Source organism: Lepisosteus oculatus, chromosome 7 (assembly GCF_040954835.1).
Source record: "Lepisosteus oculatus isolate fLepOcu1 chromosome 7, fLepOcu1.hap2, whole genome shotgun sequence".
NCBI classification, from domain to species: Eukaryota; Metazoa; Chordata; class Actinopteri; order Semionotiformes; family Lepisosteidae; genus Lepisosteus; species Lepisosteus oculatus.
The window spans coordinates 34,171,254-34,198,802 of record NC_090702.1 but is presented as its reverse complement, the minus strand read 5'-3'; the positions used below and the strand labels follow the sequence as shown (position 1 = coordinate 34,198,802).

The window sequence follows — 27,549 nt, the reverse complement described above, 5'->3', positions numbered from 1 at the left end:
CTTAAAGGAAAAAATACTGATTTTTGTTTTGCATTTTCAAGATAAAGATACATCTGACTTATCAGGGAAGAGTACTTACCTATAGTATTCAAAGAAAGGCCTGCTGCTAAAAATTGACACATTGCAGTGACAGTACACCTTTATGTCTCATAGGCAGTGTTAAAGTACTTTTATTTTTTAAGCATGCATGTATAAAATGTATACCAGTTATGTGAAGCCCAGTTAATACTGCAGGTATCATTCTGGATAGGTTCTGCAAGTTTATAAAATGTATAACAGTTACCTTGGAGGACCCCCAGATAGAAGCAATGTAAAACAAAAAAAAATGTAAACTTTCAGGGTAGTTACTCTATGTATAGCACACTGCCTGTCGCCAGTGGTTCTCTTTACTTAGGATAAAGATTGCATTTTTTTCACAGGGCTTTGCATCACAGTTTTTAATTCATAGCAATATAATTCTAAATTGCAGTTTCACAAAAGTAGCAAAGCATTTTATGAAGTGGGAAGTTGGTTGGATACCTTATGCAAAGTAATATTCATTCAGCTACCATGACTAAGGGAGTCTGCAGAATGATGCTGTAAAAGCACATCATTACAGCATGAGGCCAGAGCAGGCCTCTGACCAGACCAACTATTAAACTAATTGGCCCTTCTGCGACATCCACAGTACTTCTTGGAAAGTAGCTGTACAGTAAGTACCAGTGGCCACAGTTTACGGAATATGTCATGATGGTCACCTCAGCAACATGCTGTCAGGATAAGTCATGTAGGCACTCCCTACCTTCATTTTACATAAGGTATTTTCAATAAGCTATTAATAATAATTAATAATTGCTTATACTTATATACTTATATAGCGCTTTTCTGGACACTCCACTCAAACCGCTTTACAGGTAATGGGGACTCCCCTCCACCAGCACCAATGTGCAGCATCCATAGTGCGCCAGTACACTCACCACACATCAGCTATCAGTGGGGAGGAGAGCAGAGTAACGAAGCCAATTCATAGAGGGGGATTATTAGGAGGCCATGATTGGTAAGGGCCAATGGGAAATTTGTCCAGGACGCCGGGGTTACACCCCCACTCTTTTCGAGAAACGCCCTGGGATTTTTAATGACCACAGAGAGTCAGGACCTCAGTTTTACATCTCATCCGAAGGATGGCACCTGTTTACAGTATAGTGTCCCCATCACTATACTGGGGCATTAGGACCCACATGGACCACAGGGTAAGCACCCCCTGCTGGCCCCACTAACACCACTTCCAGCAGCAGCCTTAGCTTTTCCCAGGAGGTCTCCCATTCAGGTACTGAACAGGCTCACACCTGCTTAGCTTCAGTGGGTTGCCAGGGTGACAAGTATTTCTTAAGAGATAGGACTATTTTCCCAGAAATCCAAATAACAAACAACAAATTACAAGAAAAATCAAAAGTGTTACTTTTTGTGTAAGACATTAACACAAAGTCAAGCCAAAGTGCTAAGAAATTATTCTCCTGCATAAATATCCTGATTACATAACTTCCTTACAATTCAGTCATGCGAAACTATGTCTAGACAGAGAGGCTTCTTCTCTCAGCATCCTTGTCGAGGTTGTGTTCTGATTCCTTCTTGGCTGCAGTGTTTTCTCAGCCAGCTACGTGCACTGGAAGTTACACAACATTCTGATCTACCAAAGTTTAAATATAAATACAGAAGTAACATTAGTGTAATATGGCTATGATAGGAAAACAAGAGACGCAGAGTATCAAAAATGTACACGTCTGAAAGAGAAAATCAAGCACTGACCTGAAATATCCTTTTGTGCCTCCGTGACAACCCGGGAGAGAGGAGGCTTGACAATGTTAATACAATCACATTGGGGCCTCAACATCAAAGCGCAGCATGATGTCTATAGGCCAATGGAGGCAGTGAACACAAACCCACTCAACTAAAAAAACAAATAAAAATAAGTGTTCTAAAAATCTGCAGCACTGCAACGTAGGAAATAAACAACTAAGAAAAATAAAACAGAAAATGGAGGCAGCTGCCAATGTCAAGCTGAAAAAGGCTATGCTTATACTGACACATTTTATCTTCATGTACTGTGCTACTATGTTCCTCTACAGCAGCTGGTGGTCCACAGACACAGTGAGATGCTGGGTAGTTCTGCTCACTATTTTGTGTTTTATTTCTTGATCGGGGCTTGTTTTGCCTGCAGGTCACTGGCTCCTAAAAGATTTGTGAGTGGTAGAATTAATACCCGCCATCACATGCGCTCCTGAAATACCAGTCTTACATATCCTGCTACCTCAAGTGCAGAAACAATGTTTTTATTCTCTCATCCTACTAGGCATTTTAAAACCAATCCACTTTTGGGACAGCAACATACTGCTCAGCTCTCAATCATAACAAAGATGATCCAATGAATAACTTAAAACACTCCAAGAATCCTGGCACAAATGCTCGCAAGGACTTCCAAGGCCACATACTGTACGCTTTGCATAGTTGCCGTCAGAAAGCTAATTCGACTTCAACAAATTGGCACAAATGCCTTAAAAACTTATTTAAAGTGGTCTTTCAAACATCTGAATGCCAGAAGTCTGTTTGACAGCAACTTCTTTCTCACAAAACGTTTCATCTAAAACTTTAGTTTGCCTTTCTGTATTCCAAATCAATTCAAGACTACTGCAAACCAAAAATAAAAAAATGTCTAATGCATTTGCAATTTGTGGAATAGTTCTACAATGCTTTTTAAGAGGAGAAGAATGCATTCATGACTTCATTCGTCTTTTTAAGTGGCAAGGGACACAGAGGCTGAGCCACACTGTTCCACTCTGAGTTCAGCCAAGTCCTCTGGTCTTCAGAGCTTGTAAGATTATAAAAAGATCTCCTCTGTTTGAACACATCATGTGCTGCCAGTTCAAGCATATTTTGAATCTATGACAAAAAACTATCATTTTTATCCAGAACGATTAGGAATTACAACTGCAATAAACAATTTCAAATACCGAATGCCTAAATGAAAATAAATACTCTAAATATTCAATAGAAATCATGTAACAATTTAACTTTGAAATTCCTATTATGACTTTTTTGTAGAAACTGACTACACAACAATGTAGTGTCAATTTACTTTAAATTGTTCTAGATTACATTTGCGCTGCACGATGGTGCAGAACTGAGTGCTGCTGCCTTGCAGTGCTGGTGCCCTTTGGTTGCTGGGGTGCTGTCTGCGTGAAGTTTGTATGTTCTCTCCATGTTCATGGCAGCACATGCAGGAAACTCAGATTTATTTCCTCCCATTAAATTCATTTTGGGGGATCTGTTAAGCTTTCTTTGAAACTAACCAAAAGATCCACTATGATCTGTGAGTTCACAACCCCGTGGCAACGGACCTAACACAATATTCCTTCAAGGCAACAAATTTTCCATGACAACACAAAATGTTAAAAAAACTATCCAAACAAGTTAGATGGTCTCCTCTGGTCTGTTGATTACGCATGTGTACCACAAGTACACAGTAGCAAAGCTAATAGCCTACACCCCTGAATCCCTGGTTGTTGTTACTCTGCCACATCTGTTATTAGATAGTTTTCCACTTTAGATCATTGTAATTAAGTAGCATTAGCTACAGTGCAAAAAGGAACCTGGGCTTCTACAGCTGAAGAACTGTATTTAGGAAAATTACCATGCTATCATACAGTAATGAAGGCTCCTCACTGAAGACCAATCCCAGACGCATAATAAAATTGGTGTAATTTAACTTAATTAAATTAGGCAAGGTCGACATCATTTAACAGTGGAAGGGCAGGATTTGAAAAGGTATCTTTATTCTCAACATTTGCGAATGAATTTGCTCATGTTAGTGTTAATGATTAAAGAACTGGCTGTAGGAGTCTCCTGCTGCCTCTTCACACAGGTTTACCGTAGCATCTGTTTTGGAGAGCATCTGTTGTGGCCAAAAAGCCGCCTGCTTTCAATCTCTGTCACTCAAGTAAGGTCTGCCTAAAAGGTCTTACCCACGAGAATGGGGGCAATAAACCAGAATGAATGACATGACATCCCTGAACGCACAAGAAACCAACTGCAAACATGAGAGTGCTCTTGAACAAATGATTTAATGCAAACTAATTATAACCTTCTGAAATTTTCTTAGAGCAAAGAATCAGCTGCTTTTTTTTTCGGTTCTTCACACACACAGCATACAGCAGCGTAGTTCAATTTGGTTTAGAATATATTCAAGAGCAATTAAAACTTACAAATATGAGATTATTTCTGATGTTTGTGCTTGGTTTTTTAATTACTTTTTTGTACAAGTTGCACCTTCCAAAATAAATCATATTTTCAGCTTATTCCCTGAGGGAAGAAAAAATTCATAGTGATTAAAAATAATATCAAAACCACATATCCCTCCGCCACTGAATCATCAACAGCTTAAAAAAAGGTTGCTGAAACAACTGATGTACATTCAACATGTCTTGAGTTTTTATTAGACACTAAATTAGGTAAAGACAGAGGAGCAGAGCACTGGCACAAGATCTACCTCTGAAACTAATTCCAAAAGAAAAGCTGGTGGTCTATGTGAGGACTAAAATAGACCTCAACTCAAGTCCCTGGCAACAGTGTGTACAGTGTGGGACCTTTGCCAGATTCCATGGTCGCAGATAACTGTACCTATGAGAGGTCCGCATGTTTCTGCACTATAAATAAAGACTGTGGAAAGAATGATATAGAGATCCAACAGGATTAACTCTAGGTTTTACATGTAGTGGCAAGTGCTCTTAGAAGACAGTTTTACCATAAACTCAGAGATTTCAGGTTCTCTGCTACCTGTCCCTAACATTATCACAACAAAACGGTTTCAAAAGATGAGTGAAGCAGTTTTATAATAAATACACAGTCTTATTGGTAAAATTTCATGATGAATATTTTCAAGTTATCAATACAAAACATACAGTTCCTATGGAAAGCCCTTTCCAAAGTAACACATTTTGAGGCCTAACAGCCTGAAATCAATTTATTTTACCTTTATTTACACACGGTAACATACAACCTCCAAGTGAAAAAAAAATGCTCAAACATTCTGAAAAGCAATTACTGATGAAAACCTACAAAATGGGTTGAATACGTGTAGACACTCCTGAGTTAGTATTTGGTGGAAGCACCTTTTGACTGAAATACAGAAAATGTACAGACGTACCACAGCACACCTAGATTTGGCACATTTGGCAACATTTACCCATTCCTCCATACAGAGCTGTTTAGACTCAGTCAAGTTATGAGGGGACTGCTGATGGACTGTAACCTCATTCCTCAGATTTTCAGTTGGACTGAGATCAGGGCTCTGACTGGGCCACCCGACGAGGTCTACAGTACCTTTTCGCTCTATAACTCCACACAGCCAAAACAACAGTGCTTAGGTTCCTTGTCATGTTGACAACGGTGCTTAGGGTTCTTGTCATGAACTTCCTTTCCAATTCCAATCCTGACCAGTGCCCCAGCCCCTGCTGCAGAGCAGCACCCCCAAAACAGAACACTGCCTCCACCATGCTTTAGAGTAGGGAGATGTTCACTTGGGCGATGTGCCATATTGGCTTTTCTCCAATCATAATGTTTTGCATCAAGCCCAAAAAGATCCTGGTTTCATCAGACCACAAACCTTTAACCCACATAGCTTCAGAATCTACACAATGTTGTTTTACACATCTCAGAGTGGGCTTTTTTGAGTAGTGGTTTTCTTCCTGCCATGCTCCCATAATGCCCAGACTTGTGGAGAGGTTGGGATATTGTGGCATGTACACACTGACAAGTCTTTGATATAAGGTCTCCAAGGCCTTCAAAGCTGCCATTAGATTCTTCTCCTTGCTTGGTTATCCGTTTTGGAGGGATGACCTTATCTAGGCATGCTCTTGGTGGTGCAACCTTCCACTTCTTAATAGTGGACTTGACTGTGTTCCAAGGGACATTTAAGACCTTTGAAATATTTTTTTCTTTTATACATATCCTGCTCTGTGACTTTCCACAACTTTATCCTAGATGTCTTTTTTTAACAGCTCCATATTATCCATAGTCGATTCTTTACTTTAAGATGCACTACCCAGCAGAAGAGACCTACAGTAACTGCTGGTTTTATTCTGAAATCATCAGAATCACTACAACTGAAAACAGGAGGAGGCTAATCAGCCTATTGTTAAACCAAAGCAAATTTACAACTGCTATTACCAAGGGTATTTTTCTAGGTTTTCATTTCATTTACATTTCAGAATAAGCCATTTTAATACATGCAATCAGTAGGTTGAACAATACTGACTGCAATATTCTCCTCAGTCACCACAAGCTGTCTTAACACACCTCTCATGTCCCTTCTATAAGGTACACATATTGTTCACGAGTATCATTTTTAAGTTTCAAACAAAGGAAACCATACATTTTACAAAAAGACCACTTTTTGAACTTGTATGACGACCCTAGCTAGCTTGAAACAACAGGCCCAAAAAACTTTCAAGACTTTTCTAAATGTCAGTGAAAAGTTTAGTCCTGGTGTAAAAGGGAACTCTAACTATGGTAGAGGACAAAAATAAAAATCTGTTATCACACATGAAACCAGGGAAATAAAAATAGCAAGACATTGCTGCGGTCAGACTGTTTTACAAAGCAGACTGAAGTGACCAGTAGAAAGTAGAAAATTAACATGCAGTCAAACACAGGCAGTTACTTGGTGCACCACAACATGTTTATATAAGAATTCTCAATTCTTCATCTCGATAGTGCTCCATTTAATATCAATGCCAATTAAGTAAGTAATAAAAACACTAAAAAACAATTCTGTCATATTAAAAGATGAATTCTGATATCCACAAAGGGGTGGGTCTTCTAAGCAATGTACAGTACCGTGCAAGGGACTTATTCTAACAATATAATTTTCGATGGTCCAACGTTTAAATCCAATATTCATCTCTGTTTTGTAAATAAAGACAGATATTCCTGTCTGTATTGGAAATTATGACAATCACAAACATGACGCCTTGAAGCCTGAAGCCAGCATGAAGAGCACTGCTGCTGTGGTCTTTCCCATCCTGCTTCTATGTATCAACTAATGTACTGAAAACCAGACAGAGCTTAACTGCCCAAGCCAGCCTGGTGAGGTGCTTCACTAACTCGGATTGTGATAAATAAAAGATAAAAAATAAAGATCGCCTGCAGCTCTGAATGGATTAAAAGATTTTGAACAAAGACTATATTAATGATGTAAAACAGAGAGAAATTGTTAATATTTCTACCATATAAATAAACAAGAAATAATAGACCATTGTTCTCATAGGAAAGCAGAAAGCCCAAAATACCTTTATATCCATCCATCCATTTCTTAACCACTTCATCTAATTCAGGGTTGCAGGGGGAGTCAGAGACCAAGGTGGGTATTCCCTCAACAGGACACCAGTTTATCGCAGGGCACAGACACAAACACACACACACCAGAGCCAAATTTCCCAAAATCCAATTAGCCTACTGTACCAGTACGTCGTTGGACTGTGGGAGGAAAATGGAGCAGCTGGATGTATTTTCACAAGCAAACACAGGCAAAAAAAGCTCCAGATAACTCCCAGAACAGAACCCAGGGCCTGAGCACTGCAAGGCAGCAAAGCTAAGCACGGTGCCACCATGCCACCCATATCTTTACAAAATTAAGCAAATTAAACATTTGGCAAAAATCAGCATTGCAATAAATCGTGTATTGCCAATATCTTGTCTCTATGCCATTCTTAACAGCAGCATGAAGGACCACACAGGCACTACTACTGGGTGACAAAGCTAACAATTCAGGAGAGAAATCAACAAAGCAATTGCTTGAACACAACTTCATCATACCTTCAACCTCATCCCTGCTGTCTGACACGAGATCTGTCATTGCCCGTTATGGAAAAAAGGTAATGCATGAATAACTTCAACATGCTGGTGACAAAGCCCACAAGGGACAAGATTTTTAAACATCTTCAGTTATCCCTTTCTTGTTGTAGGTTTTAGAGATATTTGTGCTTATGCTTGCCTCATGTTAGGTGCTAAAAGTATGTCACAGTATCACCCGAGCATAATAAAGAGCAGACAAAGTACAGAAAATGGCATAATTTAAATAGAACAAAAATAACGGCTATACTTTTTAATTTATTTTATCACGCTGCCTCTATAGTTAGACAAGAAATCCATTATTTTCCTTTACCCTTCCAAAACCAAGTGATAGTAACTGGCAGTGCTCTTGAGAGGACAGTATAATCAGGCCTTTTTGACCCTGATGTGAGCTCTGTAAGTGGTTAATAAATGTGTTCAGTTGCATGCACGGACAAATGATAACCACATTTACAATATGCATATTTTTGGATGCATCAAGTTATTCTGGTAAGTTCAGACGTTCTACGTTAATGCAGTCAAATTTAGCCGACACCCACACATGCTATTTTCTGTGTATTTACATACTGTTTCTTAGTTATCACTTCCTTGTCACAATTTATCTGCTTCTACATCAAACAAGCCTTACATTCTACTTTCAACAGAAGAAGCCACAGAGGTCTACTTTCTGAACAAAATCATGGCAATGTTAAATGACATAGGACAAAGGTGTAAGGGACAATGACACTTACGCACCAAAGAAAAGTACTTTTTGAATTTTTTGTGACAGTTCAAAGTATTTTCGAACACATCAGAGACTACCCAGACTACCAGCTATTCATATACTCCATAGCTACTAATTACTTCTTAAAAAAGCCCCAATTATTTTTAGAAATGATTTGTGTGAAAATGCCATGTTATGTTAGACATTATTCAATTAAATAAAAAACCATACATCGTTATACAACATTGCGACTCTATTGTATTCTGTGCAGATGGGAAGTAATCGCTCATTATGTTCAAGTCTTCAATGTCAATGCTGAATGAGAATGGACACATGTACTACAGTTTTCCATCTTACTTTGTAGTAGCATTCTGACTGGCAAAATGTGTGTTATCTGTCCTATCAGCCAGCTGTGTGAAGACCCCCCATGCTGATCTGAAATCATTACTGAGCTGCCATGAAAACATAGCACAGCAAAAGGCTGCATAAGAGTCAGTCGCAAGCTGGGTAATGCTTTGCTGAAGGTGCACATATCATTGAACAGCAGACGCATGACTACGTAATTCCTAAATCTCACCCCCCTCCCGTGCTAAATTCCCAGACAGCACCTCACTGTTTACCTCAGTCTATTTGCTTCCCAATATTCGTGAGACTTACAGTAGGTCTCTTCCTGAAAGCAGACATTTCATTGTACTTTCCAGTCCAGCAATTTTTACACAGAAAATAAATGGGCAGATCACTCTATATTGTGTATTTGCTCCAAGAAAACTTTTATCACTATTTATTTGTAAGCATGTGAAAAAATAAAAATCGTTGGAAAATGGTCACCTCAGGTCCGAGGGATAAGATGGAAAAATCAGGCTGTGGGGGTTCTGCCTCTGCAGGACTCCGCAAGAACCCCTGAGTTTTCTTTTTACAGTAACCCCCACAAAATAAAATATAAGAAAAAAATATGCTAGACGTCACGCTAGAAAACATGGCTACTTGAACTTTTACAAACACAGGTGACACATTCTCATCGGCTGCTTCACACACCCTAAGGGGAAACTATAACGCCACAAAACCCATCTGACTGCGGTTTGGGGAAGTTGAAATACCTTGTTCCAGAACATTTTTAAATGTTGGACTGGACGAGCTGTCGGTGCAGTCAGAAATCTGACAGGGAGGAATGTACTGCGTGATAGTCTCAGGGTGCTTGCCAGGTCTGGGCCTTGGGGCCACTTGCCTCTTGCACCCTAGCTATTTCCTGGAATCAAGCACCCAACCTTTCTTGATAAAGTATGTCATGAGGCACAAGGGTTTTACCTTAGGCTGAAATCACATGAATGGAAAAATACATGGTTAACAGAAGAAGAACACACGGGATAAAGGAACACAGTTCTAATGGAAACCAAAAGCGGTACTTTGAAGGGTCAGGTCACAGTCACATATTGTACACAATATTTTATGTTTTTTAACTAATCACACTCTATCCTTTAACATAGTGTACGAGTAATTCCTTTCGCTATTACTTTTAACTAACAAACCATAGTAACAATTTTCAGCATGAGTTTTCACAGCTATACGTTATGATACCAAGCCAAAAAACAACCCCTTTGTTTGGGGTTTAACTGAAAGTTATAAAAAGTCAATCTTTGCACATTCAGATTGGGGGGTGTCTGGCCAACAAACTTCAACCAAGCTGATGAGGTCAATCAGAAAGTGGTATTTCACAAGAGTTTTAGAAAGGTTCATAAGTCTATCCAAAAGGATCCCAAAGTATTTTACACATACTGTAGAAGAGCAGTTCAGCACCAACCTGGGTGACAATACACAACAGAAGTGAGAAATTGTTTCACTCAACTCAATTATGAGGGACCTTTAAGAAAGCCAGCATGTCAGAAAAATTCCAACGTAAAGAAGTCCAGAGTACAATACATACAGGATAGGAGAGGTTAAGACCCCTACTTTTTTTAAAATGTGCCATGTCATCCTTTATGACCAATCAGTCAGGACCTCAATTTAACATTGCATTCAAAGGATGGCACCTCCTAAATCACAGTGTGCCCAGTCAATATACTGGGGCACTGTTTTTTTTTTTACAGTGGGGTCCAAAGGGAGGTTGGTTCTCCAACACCACTTGCAGAGGAAGCTATATTTCCCTGGAGATCCCTCATTCCAGTACAGATGGTTCTTGAAATATGTGGCACAGGTGTTCCTTGAAAGTACCCTCCTCCAGATAACCCTTTTTACATCTCAACTTGAAGCTATGAACCCCATGACTGCAAACAGGGAAGAATGAAGAAGACTCCTCTGACCCACTAACACGACGCATTGAATCACGTGTTTCTTTACATTTTACAAGCTACGCAGCCATATACCAGAGGTTCAATATTAAATTAGGAGAGGTGCACCCCTTTCTTGATGGTACTGCATACCTTTGCACAGGCGGATACAAGGGGTCAATGTGTTCAGTGCTCAGCCACTCATAATTTTTACTAGTGTCCACCCCTCCATATTTCATTGCTGACCTAAAATAACTCCATTATATTTACTCTTCTTAGTGTTAAATACTTGTACCAAGCCTCCTAATGCTGTTTTCTGTTCATGTAATCTGTCTGTGAATGATACAGTATATTTTATCTTTTTTATCTTAGCACGAATATTACAAAATAAAACATCTGTTAACATAGATCTCTGAACATGCCCTCTTGTAATCAGATTGTAAGATCCGTGTATCTTTTCTGTATATTTTGTTTTTCTTTTTGTCTGAGGGGGTCTGTATATTATCACGACAATAGGAAAACATACTACATTTCCAAAAATCTTCCAGATTCAGATTCCAGATTCCACTTAATGGAAAAACATACACAGTAGTATGGCTATTTCGGGTTTACTATTGCAGCTATTGTACTGCCTCACCCACTGCACTGAGCCTGATTTGATGTGTTATATGTGTTATATGAACACTCTGAGAATGCTGGGAAAAGCACAAGTGCACCTGGTATGAGCTCAACAGGGATACTGTATATTGCATTCCTAACATCCAACACAGTTACTATCCAGGGAGCACATACATACAGTATACACTAAGCATCAAAATAAACTTTTCACTTGATGCACAAAAAGTTCTTTTGGATTTGGATATTAATTAAATGTTTTTGGTGTCACTTTGATTATTTACAACTGGTCATTTTACACTCAAGTGAATTTTTGGCATTAGCGTTAAATCCCCTCAGTAGAGAGAGAATAGGATTGGGTACAGGCTATGAGATGATTTAACTGACTGAATTTCAAGGTCGTTGAAAGTCAAGAAAGAAAGACGCATAAAGGACCTATCAAGAGAACAACACCTTCATACTACTACTGTGTTGGATGCTGGACTAAGTCACTGCAGGCAGACTTGGCAGCAGTAGAACCAAGGTTTTGCGTAGATAACCCTGCTGTATGTCAGTGAGTGTGTTGCAGACATGCAAAATGATATGGTAATTGCTATATAAAATACACCACTCAGTGGGGAGGTCTCTGTCTGATGGGCAGGAGTGTCTAGTTGCTGCAGACCTACACTTGTAATGATTGATGGGAACCTTACTGCAGGGTGCTACATGGATTAAGTACTGGTACCACAGCTTGTTGGCTTTTTTTTGCTGGCCTCCTGATGTGACAACATTGTAGCAAGACAGTACATGAACACCTTTGCTTTCTTGAGAGATAACAACACATCAGTAATGCTATGGAAGCCCTACTCACCAGGGATGAGCACACCTGACACGTGCTGACTATACCAACCTGAACTACTTCATGAATTGTAACCCAACACAGAATTAAGTGCATACTTCATGAAGGCAATGGATTATTTTCAAAATCATACCTGTTAAACAACCACAGCTAGACATGGCTAGAAAGCAGTTCTATTCATATCTGAGCTCTGAAGCTGCACTGGGAAGCCCAGTTATGTAGGAACAACAGATCAGCCTACTCAAGTACACTCAGGGCGTCCCAATGGCATGCCATTGACCTCTGCTCTTCAATAAGCAGATAATTCAATAATTCAATTCAATAATTTCAGTAATTTCCCCCTTTGGAAACTGTAAGAATAGTTATGGCAAAGTAAACAATGAATATAGTAACATAGTAGCTGTATCTCTCTTTCCTAGCTTTAATCCCGCATTAGCAGGGTCCCCTTGTCGGCACAACAGTCTCCATTTGGTGGTTTGAACCAAATCTTTGAGCTGACGTTATTAACTGCGACCGAGAAATACTCCAACCGGCGCGTCGCTCCACCAGCCGTCAGAGTGGGGCGGCAGGGGGAAAGGAGAAAGTAATGTAGCCAATTCATAGAGGGGGATTATTAGGAGGCATGGGAAATTTGGCCAGGACGCCGGGGTAACACCCCTATTCTTTTCAAGAAACACCCTGGGATTTTTAATGACACAGAGAGTCAGGACCTCGGTTTTACATCTCATCCCAAGGACGGCGCTTATTTACAGTATGGTCTCCCCGTCACTATACTGGGGCATTAGGACCCACCTGGACCACAGGGTGAGCGGTACTGATGAGGCTCACACCTGCTTAGCTTCAGTGGGTTGCCAGTTGTGAGTTGCAGGGTGATATGGCCGCTGGCAATATAGTAACTATATAACATAGCATAAATACTCAGGAAACTAATTTCAAAGTCAGTTAACAGGTTCTCTATATTTATGAGAAATACTTAGTAATATCCTCCAGAGCAAATGACGCTTGTTTTTGACCCTTGGGAGGCTGCACAGTGGCATGAGCTGCACAATCATGTTACTGTATTTGCTGAAATGGCTGAAACAAACATTCAAAGGAAGCAGAACACTACAGAAAACTATTATAATCTGTGACCAAGAGACTAAACCATGTCTTCCAGGAACTGTTTATGTGGACTTTTTGAGCATTATATTTACATAAAATAAAAAATAATATACAGTACACATTTACAATAGATTACTGCTTTACATTTTTTTTATTTAGAAAATACAAAATGCAGCTTCTCAGGTACTGAGAAACAAAAGAAGGAGCAACCTGTGAGCTGTACATCACCACTCGCACGATACTCCAATGGCAGCCAATGGCAACGGTCAGACTATCTCAGTTCACCCATCATTCAGGTACCAGTACTGCAAATACTGTACCGGCACAATGTTTTCTATCCAGTATATTCCAATCTCATCAGCTTTAGAAAAATACATTGTACTGTATACTGAATATTACAGGAGTATAGCAATGGGAGTTAGCTATTCACTTTAAAATAGTTATTGTTATTAAAGATTTATTTGTACTTAAAATTATTAATAACAGGCTGCATGATACAGAGGACAGACAAACCTGGAGACACGACACATTTTTAAGCACTTTTTTAAATGCCTTGTAAGAAGGTACAGGTCTGTATTCCACTTGGTATGGGACAGATATTGAGACTGGCCATAAGCTTTATACAGTAAACCCTTATTACAAAGTCATTCCCACGGAAGAAAATGACATTATAAGAGGACAGTATTGTAAAAAGTTTTGATCGATTTCAGCATTCATGCTTCCGGTGGAACGCCTTTGTATCTCCTGGATAGGACACAGTGCTAGTACAACGCAACACAAATAAAGCACGCAGTAATACAGACAATATAATTATCTGTGCGAGACAACTGATCATAAAATGTCAGCTGTTACCTCAAGCAGGATTTCAGGAGGCCGACAATTTCTAAGCCCTAAACACAAGCAAGGACTGGAAGTAGTCTGTAGTAATTAGAGAGAAAGTTAAGAATATGTTATAAAAACAACATCAAGGGGGATCTATTTTAAAAGATGAGTGTTGACGTTTGTCACAACCATGCCACATTAATACTGTATGTAAGATGGCAAACCTCTGTGGTACTCACCCCAAGAGTACAAACCTCACCGTCTTCAAAAATTAACAGGCCTCAGAGATACAAAATACGCCTATGACATCCTTCAGAGGACAAGGGAAAATAAACCACAAATCTCTAAGGAGCACAGCCTTACTGAAATCAAATCATCCTTGAGAGTGGTACTTATTCTTTTTAACTGCAAATTACAGCAATTAAAGGTCTGTTAATTCTGCCAACCAACTGATAAGCATCTCAGAAAAAGCTTAAATTCAGAATGTACTGTACTTGTTTATTTCAAGGCTTGCATTTCAATTAGTCAATTTTCCCTAACCACAAAAATATGCTGCTAATATACAATGCATTTCCCTCAGTGATAAAAAAAATATATATATTTTGTGTGACGTACAGAATTGCATCTATACAGTTCATACTTCACCCGCTTCTAACCTAGCAATATTAATTTACATCTCCAAAAAGCACAAATAATGAATTTGCACAGTTATTTTTGTAATTAACGGTTGCTGGTGATCTCTGTTGTGTTGTTTCTCATTGTTCTAAATTTTGTTTTTGTACGGTCAATTTTATGCAACCCTAGAGCAGAAAAACAAATGACAGCAACTGAGCAACGTCTATTTTGACTGCTCATTAATACATTACACAAATATTACACTGGTTTGAACTTCTCATGTGCAGCATAACTCAGAAATGACACACACAGCATTAATCACCCCTAAACCAAATCAGAGGGTTTTAATCGAAGCTTGGGCAGAGGTCTTGCCAGCCTGCAAAATACATGAGAAAACAAACCTTAAAGAGTACAGTACAGTGTAAGTGTATTGATAGAATATATTCTAATTCGCTCAACCTCTATTCCCACTTGTGCACACTGCCTGCTACCTAGTCCTAAAACGTTCTGCTGTCTGCCATATTAACTGGCACCAAATACAATTCGTCCTGTGATGTATTAATTTAAGAGAAAAAAGAACAAAGGCAGTCTAAATGCCGTCGGAAAGAAAAGTAAATCAACGACTGCCATCCCCCGTTTGGTTCTTTAAGCAGCAAGATTAAAGCAAGCCACTCAGGCTGCTCTCTAGTATTATTAATCCTGAACAATGGACATTCTTTGTTCCTCTTGAGACTCCTTCATTCAGTCAGACTGACTGAAAAGGCCTTCTGCAATCACTGTGCCTTAAGCTCTATAGGTCTTAAATTATTCTGTATAATAGCATGAATTTTACAACCCATTAACCATTTGAGGAGAACTGATAAGAAACAGTTTCTCATTGATCCATGAAAATATCTAAGAACCTTTACTGGAAACTGCTTAGTCAATAAGTGAATAAAACTCCACAATTTAACTGGCAAAAGCAAAGTAATTTAGTTATCTTACTTTCAAATTGACAACTTAACCACTACAGGCTATTTTTTAATTTTGTTCTCATTTCAAAACACTTAAATCTGTCTGATGTGTTTCTGAAAATGACAATCCAAAACACGCATCTTCCAGCAATTGCAGTCACATTCACGTTTAACATCATGTCTGTTCAGAAAGCCAACCCTCTAACTAAGCCTTGCACTTTCTGCACAGCGCATCCGGTATTCTTTTAATTGCATTTTAAAGAAATAGCTAGGCTGTACTTTCAATCCAAAACAAAAAAAGTTATAATTAAAAAGAGTTTCATTCCAGTGGTTAAAACGACTCCTGGCAACTACATTTAACTGCAAATGTACAGTACAAAGTAAGTGCAGAGGAAGGACAGAGTCACCCAAAAGCATGCGCTTTATAAAATCTGCCTCAGCTCAGTCAGCACTTTGTGGTTTCTTCTAGTTACGATGCTAAGCAAGTTTAGGGAGACCAGAGAACTGAGACAGGATTAGATCATATTTTTAACCTGATGATAGTTTTAAAACACAAAAATGGCTAGACCTTACCTGCACTAAAATGGACTATATTTGTATATATTAAATCTCTTATCTCTTTTTATGATTCAGTAAGTATTATGGAGAAGGCTCTTGCTTCGCCAATATTCGCTCTTATCCATCCTATTTCCTGTAACTTCCACTCGAGTTTACATAACGTAATGCTCTGCAAAATATTTGTAAAACATATTCCGGTGAAAAGCTACACATCATTTCACACATTACAAAGTGTTACTTGCTAAGAACTACAAAACAAGTAAAGAATTTACTAATAATTAATAGGCTTATCTAAACAGTACAGTGTTTATCATAATTTCTAGGCAGGTACATTTCTACATCAAGCACAGACACCTCACATTGGAGAATTAAATGTACTGTATTTGTTATCAAATTCGTCGTCTTCATGGGCACAGTGAAAATGTTCATGAGGAAGAGAAGCAGCTTCATTGTTTTTACAAATTTACTGTAAAAATATTAAATTAAATGGTTTCCTTTCCTGGATAATGTTGTATAGCTGAAATGTGTCTGTCTCCTTTTAAGTAACAGCTTTGAAATCACATCCTACCGGCTTCTTTCTCTGCTGACACGGCAGTACAGAAGACATGACCCCAAGACTGACAAACATCAAAATAAGGTAGCTTATCAAAGCACCGTCTAAGCCAGCAAATGTTTTAATACTTTTTTAAGTTTGTAACAAATTGCAGAAAAGTTAAAACATTGGGTTGCTAAAGAAGTTCTGCAGATGAGAAACAGCACCCAGCCTCAGAACAAGTCAACCTCAGGATATTTCTTCTAGGTCAGGGTGACTTTGTCAAGACTTGATAACCAGTTATTAAGAGGAAAGTATCCAAAATCAGTGAAAGCTCATGAAACTTTTGAAGGTCTGCCAAGAAAGTGATTGATTTTCCTTCAAAGATCTAGTGTTTTTTGCAATGACTGTGCCCATCTGAAGGCAGAAAGCCCTGCTCTTGGGAGCAGAAAATCAACTGTCTTAGAGCAGGGGTGGACAACTCCAGTCCAGGCAGGCCAGAAGGATTTTGGTTTTCCTTTTACCAGAGCCCTTAATTGAAAAAAATGAAACCTTTCTACTTTCTTACGTATCTGGAGATTTAAGAAAAACGTTTAAAACCTGCTGGACAGCAGCATTTAAAGGCCACAATTGAGAACCCCTATCTTAGAGTCTAAGAAGCTTAATTAAAGCTTCCTCAAGTGGACATCATGATACTGATGGCTGAGGCTGATACTTCAGAAAGCAACGCCATCCTGGACACCCTCAACCTAAAATCCCAACATTAATATCGAAAACTATGTACAAACAGGCCACCAAATGTTGGAATAACATACTGTCTAGAAACCCAACCATGGCCACTTATTCCTCCAAATAAAACCAGTTGTAACAGAGCTAATGTCTGGGGCATGTGGTGACTGTGGACAAAGCCAGGGAAGTGGTAATTGTGAACCCTTGAAGACCTTTTTCTTTTGACAAACCAACAAAAAATAAAAAAGTAAGAAGACTTGCCAATATCACGTGAATTGCACAACCAGATTCACCACATTCCCTTTCACTTCAGCGCAGACACTGATTTAGATAAATAATTGAAATCTTCTTATGCCCACAGTTTATTTGCCTAATATGTTAGGTGATATGGATAAAGCAAACTGCTTATAATAGCAACAGAGAATTAAATGCTCCATACTCTGATAAGCATAAGAAACAATGTCACCTGCTTCTTATGACGACTGACAGTCGATTCCTAATTGTGTCAGGCTATTGGCTTCAGAGCTCCAATGGTGAAATCACTCAATATTACATTAATAATATAAATGCATAACTCATGCAATGGTGATACATGTTTAATTTGAGTTAACATATTTTACTATGCAGTATTTTGTATTTTATCTTAATAAACTGATAAACTGATTTTTACTGCTGTATTTTATTTAGTATGAGAAAGGTTTTAGTTGACGTCTGACCCAACGTCTGGATTAGAAGAGAAGAGAGCAGGCCCACACGTTGCATCTGCTGTTTTCTTGTTTTCCTATAGTTGTCCCAATAAAGTTTGATAAGCATCCAGTGAAGCTCTGTTTCCTTTATACAAATGCCTGCAACCTTAAACCAAACCCAGGATTTTGCACAATGTTAGGACATAACCACATACAAACAGGCTGGCAATCATCATGTACTGTACTGTACATTAATACAAATATAATGACTTACAGTGCAGGATCTCAGATTATAAATTAAGCAAAAATAGACCAAACTGTCTGTTTTAAGTCATACCTGGATGTTTTAAGATTTGTCAATGCTCATTTTGTGCCACAGGGCCTAAGTCTTCATGCACAGTACTGTATTTGAATTCTTTAATATGTTTCTTGGATTACAAAATGTAGTTAAGAGTTTGACATACAGCAATATCCAGAAAGCATACTTAGTTAACGGTCAGGCACAACACTGACTAAATACTTCAGTGGAAGTGAAATAGGGGATCGTGGAAAAAAGAAATTAAATATATATATCCGGAGAAAGCTTATAAATGCAGTCACTGACCTGACATTTCAATAACACCCAATTCATATTTCATGATTCATAATTTAGTATTTCAGCAGTATTGGCTGCTGACATTATTAGTTAAAATGTTTCATAAATTTTGAATTCTGGAGATACAGGGCAACCAGTCTAATTGCAAGACATCTGTTAGGCTTTGTTTCAAGGCTGTCTGGTTCAAAGTAGATTGTCACAGGGAGGTCACAGCTGTCCTGCTCACAGCTGTTGATATACACATATCTATACACAGTACTACTAATATCCCACATTGAGACATACAACAGACAATGGAAACATCGAAGGAGCCTTACTTTATTCAATAAGCTTAATGAACTGTAGACAAAATAAAACTTGAGAAGTGACCGTTTGATTGTTTAGGAATGAAATAAAGACTTATTACTTAGAAATAAAGAAAATAAATGAATTGCAGGGGACCATCCGAAACACTTCCAGGGAAACGCTTTGAAACTAACTCAGCTTTGATGAATTATTAATATGGATTCCTTGAAGTTTGTCTTGTGCGATGTTTGATAGAAGTGTTCATGCTTTATGAGTAAAAACATTTTGACATACTGTAAAGCTAGCTGAGTTGCTAAATGCAGGATCACAGTTTTCCATGAAATACCAAAACAGGAACAAGTTGATCTATTTTAACAGTGTCACAGTAATCCAAAAATTCTTAACAACTGCAGTACGTGCTAAAATACATGTAGTACCTACTGTAAACACAATACAGATACACCCTTATATGAATTTAAGTGAAAGAAACATCTTCAGTTCACAAAACAATTAAGGTATTCTGTCTTGAGTCTTTAAGAAATGCAGCCATTACTTTTACTGAAATTAAGTAAAATATTACATGTACATATTACATCCATGGCTATCCTGACTTTTGAAAGGTCCCACACCCATCCTATTTGAATAGATGGTCCTACATCATTCATTTACTTCCCTGATTTACTTCCCTACAGATTTAACAGCAGCACTGAGCAGACAGACCTATTCCAGTGGCATATTGTAATACTTAACAGATCAGGAGAGTGAATGTTCAACCTCTCAACACATTTTACACAGACAGATATCTATTAAAGGAGACAAATTTTTAACTCACATTAGTGCATTCCCTGAAATGAATATGAACAATTGGCTAATTTTACCTGCTTGTAAGTGCTATTTGTTCAAGCATTCACATGAATATCCCATGAATCAATGCCTTATCAATGATCAAACACACTATTACCTACATCAATTTTAATTTGGTGGATGATATTCTCAAATATCACAATTAAGTTCCTTTATAAAAGTACAATATAAGAAAACAAGTTAAGACACCTAATAAAAAGATCTTATATTTTGTACAAAAATGAGCACTGGACTGACTGTTTTATACCTAGCTGTTAACTCAAATTATATCTATTAGTTTGCCATTTAGAATAAAATAATGTATTTTTTTCCCTAAAAGAAAATCTGTGGCCCATCTATACATCCCATGTTTTTGTTCTTTAAAAATTGGTTATGTATAAGGATAACACTGTGGAAAATGTTTCTTTTTGAGTGTTTTTTCACTCCTCCATTCACAATGTTACCATTAAAAACTTAAAACTTATAAAAGAACTGAGCTAGTTCTAGTCATCACCCTTTCAGAGCTGGGCAACATAGTACATAGACATGTTTTCTGTTTTATTCTCCGAGTTTCACGTGAGGTTCTCTGAAAAATAAAATGTCCAAAATGGCTAAAATCTACTAATGCGTCAAAAAAGCAAGACTTAAAACAATGATGCCTTAAGAGGTTTTAGCCTCAATATTTTGCACAGCAGACGTCTGCTATTAAATGACTTCACGACTGTTGCAAGTGTGGGTAATATCTGCATCCAAATCCATTGGATAATCCACTTCAAATAGCACTACCAGACACTGAATTCCTATGAGAAAAACGGACATAATTAGCTTAGTCCATCATGGATTCCTACTTACTCCAGTAGAATTAACTGTAATATAATGCCCTGCTTGACTCTCTTTGAGACCGGATATGTTTATTAACTTTAATCACCTAACACTACTGGCTCGACTTGATTTAACTTCTACTAGCTAGGGAGAAAAGAGTGAACTCACCATGAATAACCTCAGCAGACGCCTGGAGGATTTGCTCAAAATAATTTAAATACTTAAATAATATTACCAGTCAAGCTGAGGTCTAGACTTGAGGGATCAGTCAATTCAAAGGATTGAATGCAAAACTGCACCAGATACAGCTGCCATCATCTTAGTGGAATATCGATGAATGCCATATAGAGCCAACTGGTGATCTTTCACAACCTACTTAAGACTCAAGTCAAGTAAAGCTCAATTTCCATAATTTGCTAAATTGCTGTCTACACATCAGGAGAAAAGTGACAATAAAAAAAAGAAGTCATGGGTATATAATTGAGTCAAAGACTTTTTAAAACTCAGCACTTTTAAAAATCTAGAATCACTACTCTTACAAGTCAGTTTCGGTCAAGGGGCTTGATAAGGGAGGCCATTTAACCGGGGAACCAATGAATTCACCAGTTTTCAAAGACTGGCGCTCCATTTACATCCTAATTCAGTTCATCAGATACAGCAACTGCATTTCTTCTTCATACTTTTAACTATTCACTCATAGAAATGTAATATTTTATGCTCTACATTTTCAACAAATAAAACACCTAAGTAAATAAAAACGTAAACACCAAAGTAAATAAAAATCCTTCAATAGATGCATTCATGTACCTGAATAATATGATTGACCTGAAAGAGATGATATCGAGTGTGTTTCAACTTTTTCAGTTGCCCAAAATAATATAAAGTGAAAGTGGGAATTATTTAGATTATACTTATTAGACAGCTTTGTTCAGTCATCCAGGAAACAGCTTATTTTCCCTCATTATGAGATTTTTCAGTTTATTGTATTGGCAGTAAATATCAAGAAAGAGGCCTGAGATAGTGATAGTGGAAAGACATGCTTTCAAACAGCACATCTATGATTATGGAGCAAAGCACTGCACAAATTAGTACAGCAGGAGACTATGAGAAACTAAACCTACTGGACAAACCTGTGATGCTTGCTGCATAAACAACACAAATGTATCCTGATGGCAAGTAAATCCGCATCACAACAACAGGGCAAATGACAGTACGGTAGATCAGCAGACCCATTAAAACAGCCTTAGGGAATATGGCTAAAGCTGTACAGCTTTTGGAAGAGGTTAATCCATTCTGTGAGGGATTAGTCTTAGCAACAGAAGAGGGTCTTGCACTGTATGTGTCTGCCATTCATTGCAAGCTTCTCCAGCCAAAAATATAAGCATTCATCTGAAAACCACACTGAAGACTGTGAAACTTGGTCAACAATCCAAGGGCTCTGCAGAGGCTTAAATAAATAACTGTCCAAAACAAGGGCTTTGCTCTGCTCTGCACCAACATCAGTGCTATAGATTCTCATCTGGCAAACTGACATTTTGTTTTAAGTAACAATCCCTGTGTATTTCTCCAATCAAGAAAACACATTAACAGAATGAAGAAGACATGACTGATGAAAATTGTACATCACAGTAACAACTAAAAGCCATACAGGGTTACCACATCATCCACATACTGAAAAAGATGCACGGCCCTATCGTTATCCCTTAGACGTGTGAATGAATCATTTCCTGCTGTAAACAGTATTCATGAAATGTTGGGTGGCAGGTGGAGTGAAAAAACAACAGGAAACCAAATAAGTTACTATACCACTCACCAAATACAGGAGCTGTATCTCCTATAAATTAACTCACAATTCAAAAGAGGCTCCACTTCATGCAAATGATATACAGTAAAAACAATCAACAGGACCAGTTAGATGTACTAGTTAGACTCTCATTAATAATGGCTAACAGTTATGAAGATAACTGGAAATTTAGTCATAAACAAAACAGCAAAAAGGCCAATAAAGTGCATTAAAAGACTGAACATTTCAGACCACATTTCAGAAAGTTAAAATCTGCAAAATAGTGGACAGAAATAGGTTGCCTATGACTTTTCCTGTTTTCAGTGTATTTCAATCATAACAGGTGTGACACCGCAGCACTGAAGCCCATAAGATAGAAACTTGTAGCCTGGGTGAAAGAAACATGTTTCCTATATATCTGTAACGTGAACGTTATACTGAAACTTCCAGAAACAACACTAGTAAAATAAAAATAAAAAGTAAGCCTTTACTATTGGGCTGCGGTAAACCTCTGCAGGTAATTTAAGGTCGTCAAAGTACCCCACCCCATACATATACAAATCTGTGTCCAAAACAATCAAAGAACCGACAAGCACTCCCTAATGTTAACTACCATACAGGATAGTCAGATGCGTGCTTACCAGAGAGTCAGTCGAAAAGAGATTTGCTGAAGAGAGAAAATGTATATTCAGAGACAGAAAATATAATATCTGAAGGAATACTGGACAAAAAACCAACTGTACAGTCAAACAGAAGATGACTAACAAGTTTTAAATTGGAGTTTTGAAATGAATGGTCTATTTTTGTTATATACACGAGCACATGTTCATCAATATGTATTGAACTGACAATAAGATAACAGCTAATTACATTTATGACTAGATGGATTTGTTTATAACATCATTGTTGTTTCTTTTTGAAAAAGGAGTTCCTCTCATGTGGACTGCCAGCAATTAAGGAATAAGGAATTACTTATATGAGACCACTGTCTTGCCAGAGATGAAGAACTAGCTTGATGAAGACTTGTGTATGCCATTAACAAGTGCAAACAGATGCATTATTTTGGAATAGAGAAAGTATGTGCACAGTTGCTTTGGCTATTTTTACAGATTATTACTGGATACCACCTCAATAATTTGGGGGCACGCGTTCTTTTTCTTTCTTTTTGGAATACAGGATAAAGTCAGCTCTCATAGCAAACTGGGTCTTTAAAACAAATGGTAAATGATTCTACTCAGAACCCACAGCCTATGGTATACCTTTGAGTCCACAGAAAATGAAAGCTCAAAGCCCCTCTCTTAAGACAGCTTATCTCCACAAAACAGAGCCCATGGCCAGTGAACGCTTTTTGCAGGAGAGGAATTAACACTGACGCTACCACACACAAGCTGCCCATTTGACATGCCAGCAGGAAAGAAGGACTGCAGAGCAAACAGCACAGCCTGGACCAATAAATATCGGCAAATTAATGTTTTGGGTTATTGAAAAGAGATGGATGGTGACACACGATGGAAAAGGCTTGAATGCTGAGCCTGCAGACCTGTGTGTTACACCTCATGGCTTTGTGCAGTGGAACTACAACAGGACTTGACATCCTTACAGTTCAGCTGTCAAAGGAAAGACAGAAAAAGTGATAAATCCAAACTCTTATGGATGGTACTATAAGTACTGCCAAAATGTTTAATTAGTCTTTCCATGCACAAGCCATCATATTTTTCCAGATCCCTATGTTTATTGGCAGCTGACAAAAAGACCATTTTAATGTATTGAAAAGTGCTTCCAATTTATTAAATAGATCTAACATTTAGTGCAGTAATGGAAGATGCACTGCAATGTAAAGGTTTAATTAATTGCATAAACAACATCAGGAAAGTTAGATTAGCAATAAATTATATGAAATGCAAGACAATGCTCGGCCATCCATCACTAAGTTAGGTTTGTCGTCGGGATCCAACACATCTGGACCATTGATCTGGTTAAAAAAAAATAGAGACCACAAAACATGAGCCAGGTTTCAGTGTGGGAACTCATACCATCAGTCTCAACAGGGCCTGAATAAACCTGGTTTATGTATGAAGATGTAAATTACGAGATATTTGGCATCTGCCTTCCCTATAGAATGAACACCACAAAATGCACGTTCACTAGCCTGACAGAATCTGACAAACACTCCTACTGACTCCTCGTGCATCACAGCTCTATCAGATGAACTACCTGACATCACTGACAGGACCTTTTTACCTTTTAGCTGATCTTTCAGCTGTTTTGTTTTTTCTGTGTAGTGCAAGAATACTTTGTTTGTCATTCCAGTAAGAAGACCTGCTTCCTAGATTTATGTTTATGGTATCCTATGGAGGAAACACAATTACAGTCAAATAATGAAAACCACTTCCAAAAGATAAGTCATTTTATATTGTTAACAATTTGTTAACCATTAACTAAGTGTTGACTTCAAGCTGTAAATCAATTCATTCACAGCTCTTGGGTCCTGAGGTACTTTTTGTGTGGAGCTTTCATGCTTTCTCCCTGTCTGGTTTCCTACGAGTTCAAATTTTAAGTTGTAAAACAGTCAAATAGGGGCTCTGTCATTGTGAAGTGAAATTTACAGTGCCTTCTGAGACCAAAGTATCCTACATTTGAAGTCATGATATCAAACCCTATAAAGTTATTTGAATATCTGTCGTCGTTGCAATATTTCAAGCAACCACACTGTACTTTCCTTTCCTGAACAAATGAGTATTTGTAGGTGGAAGGTGGAAGAAATCAAATGCAAATTAACCGATCCAGCCTGCACCAGGTTGGTGAAGAGCAATACCCATCCCCAGTCTTCACTAACTGAATCCCATCTGTTAATGGGAGATGTGCATAATGAATTGAAAGGAGAAGTGTCTTGATCCAGAGCCTTGTTAATTATGCTGCTGTCAATAACTGAGAAGGTGTGCCAGGGGGAAGCTGATGCAGATGTCAGAATGTGAAGATCAAATAAATCTGGAAATTGACAATCATAGTGGAAATATTTTGGTCCAATATTTACGAGCAACTGATTTCTACTGATTGTACTGTTTCACATTGTAATTGATTGGTTTAAACTGTACATCAGATAACATTTACTAATAATATAAAGATTACCAACAGAATGTAAACTATCGAAATTATTGATTGAATTATTGATTACTTTAAAAGTGATGCAATAATAAAACAGGCTGTTCTGGGACTTGAAATGTGAAGTGGAAGGTACTGCTGATTCTCTGATCTGAAGATACCAGTTGAACGTTTACCACTCGAATTTCCACTAGTCAGGGGAATTGGGACTGACTGCAAAAAAAAAATGAGAGGCACAAAAGGTGGCAACTGCTCTCGAGATATATAAAATATTTAGCAGTAACTTGTTCTAGTTAAGATATGAAATTTTCTAAACGTGAATTTCATTATCGCCCATTTTACGTTGCAAACCATAATAATAACGAATTACGTGATATCTCCTAAAATAATGAAACATGCCAATTTAAATATAAGTTGTGCTAAACTTACAACAACGTAACACTGAACGTGTATGTATTGAAACAAATACAAAATGCTAGTTTTGTGTTGCGAAATTCATTGAATTCACTTAAGAGGAGACACTAATCCCCATGAACAATAGTAACTGCTTGAGGTGCCTTGGTTCGATAAATGCATGGTTGTAACTTTACACAAAGAAGCAGCTCACCGCGGAAATCTGTTCATCGGTTTGTTGAAAATGAAAAATCCTTTTACAATATTCACAATCCCAGCAGTGACTGACTGATGCAGCTACAGACAAAACACTTTGCTAATGCTTGAGACAGAAGAGCACCTCTGTTTTGTCTGTTCAGTAATTCAAAATGCTGTTCGGTGCTTACCTCGATTTTGTTTACGGTTTCACAAGCTGTTCTTACAGGTGATTACTTTGATTGCTGATTTTGAATATTGATGGTTTCCTAATCTGGTAGTGGTACTGTCATACACAGCTTCGCTGATTTCTCAGTGTGCTTATCTCTTCTCTGACCTCCAATTCGTTTCCAAACGCAAGCCCCTGGCACTCTTTTTACCGTAACTGAAGAAATAAATGTGCATATAAATCTTTGTATTGGGTTCCTTTCCCTCAACGCAGATGAAATCTTAATCCCTTCACAATTGTTGGTAAACAGTATACTTCTGTTAAATACATTAATTCCAGCAATATTCTGGTGTGTCTAACCCGCAAGTTAATCACAGCCTGTAAATAAATTAAAAAGAGTTCCTAAAGATTCAGAATTAAAGTAAAGTATGATCTAGCTGTTATTTAAAATTTTCTATATGCTCACTTAACTCTACCACAGATCCAGTGCCTGTCTAAGCATAAAATGTATTTAGGTGTTGCCAGTTAATTGATGTGGTAACATACTGTGAATCTCAAGAGTTTTGTGAGATTCAATGGTTTCCTTTGCTGTTCTCCACCTCCATGCAGTTGTTTCCACACTTCACAGAGCATGACATCAGAGAGCTTTTCTTCAAATTCATATTCCGACATATATTCCCCAAATAATATCCCCCCTTCTTTCTAGTATTATCCTGTATCACGCATTATGGATACAGTATGATATGTAGGATATAATACCAGACAGTTGTTCGAATTGTTTCTGATAAATGTCTGTAAACTGTTTATAATACTTTTACACTGAAGAGGTAATGTTCTTTTCCACTGTCAGTCTTCACACATATGACATGTTGATATGTTCATTAACTACTGGTGGATGGAGTCCTATGACAGACATTTTGCCAGCACTTCTGCTATTGCATGGATTTATTTTTCTGGGCTTCATCTCATGGATTGCAGGTCATATTGAACTATAAACTGACTACACAGTACCATCTAGTGGTCTGTGATCTACATCTCAGACTTCTATTCCCCATAAACCAG

General features: G+C 37.9%; 1 protein-coding gene across 3 annotated transcripts in view; it reads right to left on the bottom strand.

Moving 5' to 3' along the window:
- LOC102689674 (protein PHTF2) overlaps positions 1–26,676 on the bottom strand; it is a 93,731-nt gene extending 67,055 nt beyond the window's left edge. For 2 of the 3 annotated variants that reach the window (XM_015352647.2, XM_015352649.2), the window contains exon 1: positions 26,510–26,676. The gene's annotated coding sequence lies outside the window, so the exon portion shown is untranslated. The remainder of the gene's footprint in view (positions 1–26,509) is intronic. The other variant, XM_015352648.2, reaches the window with a different exon arrangement.
- Between the last annotated feature and the right edge of the window lie 873 nt (positions 26,677–27,549).